The sequence below is a fragment of the Anser brachyrhynchus genome, assembly GCF_964034855.1.
Source record: "Anser brachyrhynchus genome assembly, chromosome: 1".
Lineage (NCBI taxonomy): Eukaryota > Metazoa > Chordata > Aves > Anseriformes > Anatidae > Anser > Anser brachyrhynchus.
This window is the reverse complement of record NC_137694.1, coordinates 108,522,551-108,533,020: the sequence shown is the minus strand read 5'-3', so window position 1 is coordinate 108,533,020 and position 10,470 is coordinate 108,522,551. Positions and strand designations below refer to the sequence as shown.

Genomic DNA, 10,470 nt, shown 5'->3' with positions numbered 1-10,470 from the left:
AAAAAGAAACAAACAAAACTCTACCATCTCTCTTATATATGTGATATCTGTTTTCTTGTATTTTTGTGGTAATGTAAAAAAGCAGCAAACAATCATCAGCTTCCTTTATCCTACCATCAGGTGCAATGATTTCAAGAATAATAATATATGCACTTAATTCATGAGTCAATGAAGTCAGTGCACCCACTGCACCCCAAACAGTGGTATTATGGCAGTGTACCTCAAGCATACACTTGAAATGACAAACTTATCTGTAAAATTTTTTACCTTATGAGAATTAGTTCAGTTCCTTTTCACAGCAGCAATACTTTTAAATTGAGATACATATCATTTGTTTTACCATTTTGCCTTGCAGTGACATATGCATTTGGATATTTCAAAAGAAAATAGGCTGAAGGTTCATGCAACTTCCTGCTGCTAGCCAGTTGATAAAAGATTTTTTTAATCTTCTTCAGATTCAACCATTATAATGAAACACTTATTGCCCACACATGTAATCCTTTTCAAGGCCAACTGAAATGCAAACTAGTTAGTAAGGGCTCGGCTCATCATTCATATTACATATTGGTGTTTTCAGACGTTGCATAGTTTGCAGTATAATCCAAGAACCAAGGCTTCATCTATCACCTGTTTAATTGTCTGTAACAAACATTCAGGCAGAAAAAGGAAAAGAGTGAAGGGAGGGAGTGTATTATCAGCATAAATTGCAATCAGGCTGTTTTTCTGCTATCTTTATCCAGTACAATGTTATCAGTTTCTGTCCACGGGTCCACTTAAAGAATAGACAGGGAAAAAAATATCCTAAAATGTTAGAAAGATTATTTTTCCAATATACACACTCATGCAGTTTTTATATTTGATACTTTCTAACAAGTATAGAGATTATGAGCATTCTTTTTTACTTGGAGTATTTCTTTTCTGTTAAGAATATGCATAAGGATGATGACTAATAATAGCAAATGCAAATACATAGTTGATATAAACAAAGTTGTCAATGGTTACTACAGTAATTTTTCTGCTATATTCAAGTTGATACAAATTAATATAGGATCATAATAAGTACAAATTGTCCATATTTAAAATGTTGACAGTTTGCTAGGAACAATACTTCATAATACTTGTGTGCTTTAGTTTTCCCAAGGGGACTAACAGAAAGAAATTTCTCTAGCACTCAGAGACACATAACAAACTCCAGAGAATTTTCAATTAGTTTTCATCATAGCTGTACCTCTGAAAAACTACGTGCAGACATAATATTCTTGAAATAATCTATACCACCTTGCATTTCTCTGTTGTTTTTTGATAAGAAAGTCATGTGTCTGGTAGCATAGGAAGCTTGGAGGTCATTTTAAAAATATATCCAAAAAAAAAAGCAGAAAATGGCTTTGGAAACATTTCATCTAAAAGAACCTTAAATTTAAATAAACTTTTGCCTACTTAGCAATATATGTAAATGAAATACAAAATGCTTCCAGACCCCAGTGTTGGAACTGAGAATTGATGTATATCAGAGTCTTGATGAACCACCAGAACCTTCACCTTTGAACTTCAACCGCCACATTTTCTGAGAGAAACACTAGTCCATAAGGTAGTAATCACAGGTAATGCCACAGTACTTAAACTGAAGCCAAAGTTTTGCTGCGATGTTGATATCCTCAAATCATATCATGGAAATTTAGATAATAATTCCCGTTACTTTAGAATTACAGAATCATAGAATATTCTGAGCTGGAATGGATACACAAAAATCATTGATTCCAACTCCTGACTCCACACAGGACCACCCAAAAATCAAGCCATATTTCTGAGAGTGTTGTCCAAACGCTCCTGGAACTCCAGCAGGCTTGGTGCCTGTGGTGGTTTTACTTGGATGGGCAGCCAAGCTCCACCACAACAGCTCTCTCACTCCCCCTCTTCAAAGGGAAAGGGGGAGAAAATACGATGCAAAAAGATAAGGACAGGGAAATCGCTCAACAATTATCATGACGGGCAAAACAGACTCAGAGTAGGGAGATAGTAAAATTTATTGCCTATTACTAACAAGCTAGAGAAGTGAGAAACAAAGGAAAGAAAACAAAATCTCCTCCCCCCATCCATCTTCTTCCATCTCCTACCCCCGAGGGGTGCAGGGCAATGATGAATGGGGGCTGCGGTCAGTCCCTAACACTTCACCTCCACTGCACCTTCTCGGTCACTCTCTGCCCCTGCTCAACGCGGGGTCCCTCCCACGGGATGCCGTCCTTCCCGAACTGATCCTGTGGGGGCTTCCCACAGGCAGCGGCTCTTCAAGAACTGCTCCAATATGGGTCCATACCACAGGGTCCATCCGTCAGGAGCAAACTGCTCCAACACAGATCCCCCACGGGCAGCAGCTCCTGCCAAGTCACCTGTTCCTCCATGGTTCCCTCTCCATGGGCTACAGGTCCGGCCTGGAATCTGTTCTGGTCGGGGTTCTCCACAGGCTGCAGCCTCCTTCAGAGCAGATCTACCTGCAAGGTGAGACCGCACCAGTGGAGGACAATCACAGCTAGCAATTCTATGCTTGATTCACCCCTGGATATGGTTGGCCCTTCCGGCTGCCAGGGAACTCTGCTGACTCATATTCAACTTCCTATTGACCAGAAATCCCAGATCCCTTTCCACAAGGCTATTGTCCAGTCTCATGGAAATGGGTTACTTTAAAATGAACAATGTATCCAGACTTTCAATTACTGTTGGAAGTGTGATATAAACCTGACAAGAAGTCTATTTAGAAAGACTGTCTATCCATTGATTGACAGTGATTGATTGATTTCTAGATATCCTAGTACATCATTTTCTACTGCTGGGTGAAAACTAAGGACTGAGGACCAAGTCTTTTTTCCATAATTTGTTTTCATTGCCAAAGAAAAAAAAAAAAAAAGAAAAAAAAACAAAGAAACGAAAACAAACAAACAACTTAAAATATTCCTAGAAGGAAAGGAATCAAGTAAACATTTGCCCTTCCCTTCCCTGGCTCCTGTTTGGAACTGTAGATGTGAAATTTCATTTTTTCACCTTGTGGAGAACACAAATTTCCCAGCTACTTGCTCTTGATGCTTTCCAGTTTGGTCTTACATATCAAAACATTTGCAAGTTAGCATCTTCAGAATCTTTATTGTCCTCCTTATACCCAGAGAGTTATTATATCTTCTTCACTGGTACTAACAGGAAAGAACTCTGCTGAAAAAGGAGAGAATAGGCCATGAAGAGGTCTTTTAATATGAAAAAAAACTTATCAAAATTAAATAGCAGTTTGGCATACTCATATTTTTAATTTAATTTTGCAGAACATTTCTCTTTGCTACATTTGTTCCGGGGGTATTTCTGGAAAACATTAATTCTATACAGCTGGTACATTCTAAAATTTAATAATCTACACAACTTCCCAGATGTTCAGTACAGCTGTTGCTCTGAATGCTTGGAGCAAGGAGTCTCCAGGGTCTAAGGTCTAAACTTCACCTTCTTTCTTGTAGATTACAGTATGGAGTACCCCTGTAATCATCCCACAGATCTACAGTTACCCTGTAGACCCCAGGACCATGGAACAGATCTTCCCTTGCCTATCTCATGCGTTGGCAATGGGGCTTCATTATGGCTAATCAAATATTACAAATTCTTATGTGTAGCATCTCTTTTCCATTTTTCTGATCTATAGCATCTTAATTTTCTAAGCCATAATCAGGGTTTAGACAGGGTTTAGACAGGGCCTATGAACCTCAAATTTCTCCTTATTTTCTACAGAAATGCTGGATTATCAAATTACACTGGATCTGAAGTATTATATAACTTTAGAATAAACATTTTCACAACAGTTACGCCTGAAGAAATACTTCAAAACTGTACTTCTGTAAACGGACAGAAAATATTACTGATGATTTACTGAAAGAAATCCATCCAAGAAATTCCACTGAAATATGTTTAATTGCTTTTGTCATTGGCTTCTAACAGGTAGTTTAGGTGGGTTGACCTTGGCCAGCTGCCAATCACCCACCTAGCTAGATGCTCTCTCATTCCTCAATAGGACAGGGGCAGAAATATAAAATGGAAGATCTCTTAGGTAGAGGTAAAGACAGGAAAATTACCATGACCTATTACTATCACTGGCAAAGCAGACTCAGCTTGGGGAATAACTATTTATGGCCCGTTAAAAGAGATTTGGATGATGAGAAACAAAGAGAAAACCTAAAACACCTTCCCCCCAGTGCCATACCTTTTCCCAGGCTCACTTTCACTCATATCATCCCCAACTCCTCTACCTCCCCTGCTCTGAGAGATGTAGGGGCATGGACAATAGGGATTGTGGTCAGTCCATAACAGCATCTCCCTCTTCGCACTTTTTCCCTTGCTCCCACACGAGTCCTTCCCATGGACTGCAGCTGCATTCAGGGTACATCCATCTGCTCCATTGTGGGGTCCTTCATGGCTGCAACGTGAACACCTGCACCAACATGGTCTCTGCACAAGCTGCAGGGAAATCTTGGCAGCCAGGACAACTCTTGCTCCTCCTCCTGCTCTCCCCTTGCTGACTGTGCAGGGCTGTTCCTCACACCGCTCCCCTCACCACCCCCTGCCATGTGGTGTTTGGCCTCCCTTCCTCAGGCTGCCCCCAAGGCGAGGCGCCACCATCTTGGCTGCAGGGCCTGGCTGTCCCCTGCAGTGGGGCCATTGGGGCCGGCTGGGGCCGGCGTGGGGCAACCCCGGCATCGCCTCATACAGCAACCCCACAGTAGTCCCACTGTCAGCACCTGGGCATCTGCACCTGGTACATTAGTGTCCATAGAATGATATGGTAATGAGTTGTTGATGTTCATCAGTGTTCATCAAAGCATTTTACACAATGCATGTGTCTGAACAGTAATCTAGTAGTAATCTTGTCTTCCTTGCTATGTAAAGCTAATACAGTTGTATTTCTCCAATATTTACCATTAAAATACCACAGTTTAAGCAAGATGCCTTGTTTCCGGTTTTCTCATGCTCAGTTACACAAGCATAGAGACATTAAGACTACAATATTTCAACAAGACTAGCTTAGAACAAGGAGATTCTCCAAGTATCGGTCATTATTCAGTATTAAAACTGCAAGCAAAACATATATACTAACAAGTAAACAATAACATACCTTTTCATTGATTCAGAGTAATGTTTATCATCACAAGAGAATATGCATGTGTATGTTTGCATTTTAATATTTAGAAAAGATTTAGAAAAATATATGGCAATATATACTACTATAAAATAATAAATAATTCTGCCCCACTCCGTCTTTGGGTAGAAAAATATACACCAACAGGTGTTCAGAATAGATAATCATTTTGCACATTTTAAAGACTTTTTTCTTCCTTTACATTTTCCACTTGTATTTGTATATAACTTTTCAAGTCTGCAGCATTAATTTTGAAAGCGTTAATACACACTTGTCCTGCACAAGTTACCATTGCTTTATATTTACTTGCTTTTTCTGCTCCCTGAAAACACAAACAATGGTGGATTAGTTCTGTCATTTAGTCCCATTTCTTGTGAACATAATTTCAAAGTCTTTCATACTCCCACTAGCCAGCTTGCTTAATCCTATTTGTGGGCAAAACCAGCAATGTGACGGGGCAGCTAATGTAACGTAGGCCGTAATCCAGAGGGAGGAATCCTACCTGTGAAAATTTATTCTCCTGGTTTTGTTCATACAGCAATTCTGAAGCATCCTGGCAGTTACAGAGAGTTTTCATTGAATTACTCAATTGAACAATGATTTTATTTAGTAAAATATGGTCAGCTTTTCTTAACAATGAAAAGAGAGGAATGAGGAATTTTGAACCCAGCTGGCTCAACATGAAAGAATGCATTCAACATTTATAGAATAGAGCAATATATGGTTTGCAGTGATTCATGGGGTCATCTTGTCTTTTACAATATCTCAACAATTTCATATATAAATTAGATGTCTTCCTCTGAACATATGAATAGGGCTCTAAAAATGCAAGTACCTATAACAATCAGTGACATAGTAAGTGCATAGGTTATTAAAGCAGTTTTTCTAACCATATTCTTACTCCATTCTCTCTCTTTTAATTTTCTTTTACAGATATGCAAGCTTCTACTTGCTGAGCTACTGCTCAGCTTCTAACTGTAAATCACTCCCTCCAACTGCTGCCTACTAGTCTGATTTTGAACATCTAAGTTGCAACATTCATCTGTCATCATCACTTCTTGATTTCCTAATTAGCTGTGTTCTGTTGATAGTATAATGCTTTGCTTCAGTTACATCTTGGGAAAAAAAAAAAAAAAAAAAAAAGTAGTATACCTCTGGTATTCCAGAGTAGGTAACACTGAGATTTGCTCAAGAAAGTATTATCAGCCACCTTAGGTATTAGTGATTTCCATGAGAGAAAAATGTGGAATCAGAATACATGAAATCCCACAGTCTTTCCAAACTTCAGACCTAACCCCCTTACCTCTTCTGCTGATACAGTTTAGCAATAGTCGTTCTCACTAAGATTAACAGACATCACCTCTGTTTTTTTAGTTACCTTTAGTTACCTACAATCCAGATTGTAAACTTATCTGAGGCAAAGTATTTCTTTTTTTTTCTGTTTTTTTTTTCAACCCTTGTTATTATGTGCCTCTAAATGTGGTTTAGAGTACCTATGTGTCATCACAACAAAATTAGTGAACTCCTTTCTATACTTTCTGAACAAGAAATACCATTTCTCACCAGCCTGCAGTATTCTGCTGTTGATCTTGAAACTAGGACAAATGCAAGCCATTTAATAATTTCATTGCTTTGTTGAAACACCAACAGGTGTGTCTTGGCTGTTTGATATGATCATCTGTTTAGCAAAAACATGGCATACAATTAACCTCAACTTATTAGAGATTTGTAGATCTTAGAAGGCACAATGTACTAAATATTAATTTATTTCCTTTAAAGTTGTTTATTAAGGCACAGTTTGAAGTCTTCAAACAGCTTTAGTCTCCTAAATTCTCATTGATTTTCATAAGCCTAACACTTCATTCACATTCAGCATTGCTCACAGTTAAATACCCTCTTCTTCTGCCAGAGTGGTATAAATTTGGATTGGGTCCTTTACATCAGGTGGCTAATTAGCTGTGAATTTTTGGTTTTGGTAAGTGGTTGCCCAGTGCTCCAGGAAACCAGTCTGCTACAGTCCACAGCCTACTCATTGCTACCATCACGACTGAGACCCTTCAAACACAGGCTAAATGGATGTCACTGGTTGTGGCAGTCATTTACTGAGAGTCTTTTCAAGTGATATAGGGGAATAAAATAAATAAATAAATAAATAAAAAGGCTTTGAATTTTATATTCCCATTATATTTCAAACAGTAAGAATGTGCTAGCTTTGTAATAAGTGACTGGAAGCAGGATGAGATTTCTATGAAAGTGCTTTGCCTGCTTTTGTGTTCAGTACTGTACAATCTACCCTTTGCTTTAGTATTGGATGATTTCTAAGCAAGATGCTGGATGGTCTGTATGTGTATCCTCATCTGATAGAGCCAGTGCTATGTTATTTGCATCAACTGCACTCCCCATGTGCCTTTTCAAGAAGCTTACTGTGGCAAGAACAGAAACTGTTAAGTCCACAGTGGCAAAGATGTTGGATAACATCACTGTAAGAAATCAGAAAGATTTAAATCTTATAGGCCCAATTTCAACTAAATATAGCTCCTAGCTTTCCACTGGAGCAGATAATGAATAGCTGTTGAGATAGAATTGGAAATAGAGTTGGAATAACTGTTGAAGGTAAGTCTATGCTGTTTGAACTTTCTTTGTTCCCATGGCAGAACTTTCAGTATTAATTATGGAATTGATACGAAAGTGAGATCTCCGTTTTGCCAAACCAGTTGTTAGTAATTGATTTAATGGTTAATAAATCCCAGTGATTTTTTTTAATTATTATTTTATTAGTAGAATCTATCTTTTAGCAAATAAACAAACAAAAACAACAACAGTTATTTTGATTTGATCTGTATTTTATTTACTTATTTTCTAATTGAAGCATAGCATTTGTCCTCGTTTGGAACTCTTTCTGTCATGAAATACAGAACTGCCCATCCTGAAAGTGCCATTTTAAAATCAGCTTTGAAGTTATTTTGAATACATAATGATTTTAAAATATTAGCAACAGGGTTTTCTGTGAAAAGGTGATAAGGTCATCTACCAATTCATTTTCACCAGCTATGCTCTCAATATTAAGCAGGCTTATGTTCATGCATTTTATCATCATCTTCATTGGCCTATGTGAATTTACAAACTGGTGATTGGTAAAATGAAAGCAGCTGCTTCTGTAAGGCCTTTATGAAATGCTACATACGCTTAAGACTACAAGGGGTGCTATTCTACAAGCAAAAATCTTTTTCATATCAAGGTACTAAATTTAAATGTAATATACTATATTAGAAAGGAATAAAATATTCTGTAGTTTTTACTTTAGTGTTAACAGTGAACTTACAGGCTAGAGCCACACATTCAAGAGTTAAGGTTTTCAAAATGCTTAACATTTAGTACCAACAATCTAAACTGAATGCTGATGATTTTTATGAATTACATACTAATAGAATATTTTCATTAGGAAATGCACTTAAAAGCAAGTTCATGGCTTCAAAACTTTAAAACTCAAGGTGAGGAAAGTTTCTTTAATTTGTGCTCTTCTTTGATGCAGGAACAAAGAAAAGTGAATGGCAAGATTTGTTGGTGCCAAAAATACAAGATTTTAACACATCCCGCATCTAAGTACCACATTCTTCTTACTTTTTCAACCTTCTCACTTCTTCAACCTTTTAGCTTCCCTCAGCTACAATCAAGAAGGTCTATAGACTCTAAGTAGAGTAGAATGGGATAGTCACGTGGTATTCTAAAACCAGTCATTCAGGTTAAGTTAGGATAGGTTTTCTCCTGTAAGCATATCTCACAGATTTCCATTTATATGTTCTTAATATTGTTTCTATGATTATTTTTCTCCATTTTCTTTCTTCAACTGCATTAGAACTGAATTCTTTTGATTAGAGATCCCTAAATTGTCAGTTTTATATATATATATATATTTCCATGAATATTTATCATTTTATAAATCCTCTTGCTTACTAGATTCACTTCTCCTAGTTGATCCCCCTTCTCCCCTTGTGTCTCTGATCAGTGCAGTTAAAATGATAACCTTCCAATTTGGAAATTCACTGCTCTATATTGTATCTTTTGTATATATATATTATATATATATATTTTGTATATATTTTGTATATATATTTCATGAAGTTGTCTAGAAAGCAGCATTAGAAAAACCAACCAACCAACCAAATAAAAATGATTGTTTAAGTCTGACTTCTAAGCAAACATCTATATATCTGTGGGCATGTTAAACTCTTCTTTTTTTAAATCCCACCTGGATCACTGACATTGTTGTATACAAGGGTCTGGGAAGTGCAATATTAGTGTTCTCTTTCTCATAGCTTCTGGGACATTAAATTTCTCCTCTACATTACCAAACATCGTAATGTATTTGTTATTTATCACTATTCAAAAATAAAGGTTTGTTTTGCTGTTAGATACACTTCGTTTATTCCATACAGGAAAGCATCTCTCAGGGGGACTTTAACAGAAAAAAAAATATATATATGCAACAGAGGATTTATTTATTTATTTATTTATTTTAGTAAGCCAGACTAAAACATTTTAGACTAAAAACTACGTAGCCTGGAAATCGAGTTAAGTTAGGCTGATAATTTTTTAAACACTGAGCACCCTTTTTCAATTATTCTTTTCTACCCTCAAAAACTCACTGCAAACCATTAGCTGTGCGGTTTGAGAGAATGTTGAAGTAAATTTAGTATGAATAACATTTAATGTTATTAAAGTCTATCTGGTATGCAAGGCAAAGATACACTAGGATATCAGGTTGTTTGTCTGTTTGTGTGACACATATGCCAGTAGTTTTCAAATTTTATTAATAGAATGTAATTGGTGGAAATAAAAAATAAATAATAAAAATTGAAGACCTCACAAAGCCAAGTGAATAATAACAAAATGACTGAGTCAGATGTCTGCTTTCTGTTCCGCAGTGAAAGCAATCATAAACATAGTTTCCATACACTGATTCTTTACCTTTAAATGAATAGTGACAGGCATACCTATCTTTAAAGAAGATGTATCCTATTTAGTGAACCCCTGTCTTCTTCTGACATGGAGTACATTTAAAGATTTTCTTCAACTATTCTGTTTCTATACACTACACTGTTGAAGTCAAGTAAATGAAAAATCATTTTCACCTTACAAGGACTAGAAGGACCCCTGTTAACGGAAAGCAAGCAAACAAACAAACAAACAAACAAAATGTTCTGTCTTTTCTAGTAAGCATGGAAATTAAACTGTAAAAATATGTAGGCAAATAAAGAATTATCAGACCATATTACTAAATATGGTCTAAAATATTTAACTGTCAG

General features: G+C 36.7%; 1 long non-coding RNA gene across 1 annotated transcript; it reads right to left on the bottom strand.

Moving 5' to 3' along the window:
• Positions 1 to 2,856: 2,856 nt before the first annotated feature.
• On the bottom strand, positions 2,857 to 7,018 carry LOC308186865. Its single transcript, XR_013944351.1, has 3 exons — positions 6,728 to 7,018; positions 5,667 to 5,717; positions 2,857 to 3,198 (listed from the first exon to the last, which is right to left on the bottom strand). It is a non-coding gene; the product is annotated as an uncharacterized lncRNA (long non-coding RNA).
• Between the last annotated feature and the right edge of the window lie 3,452 nt (positions 7,019 to 10,470).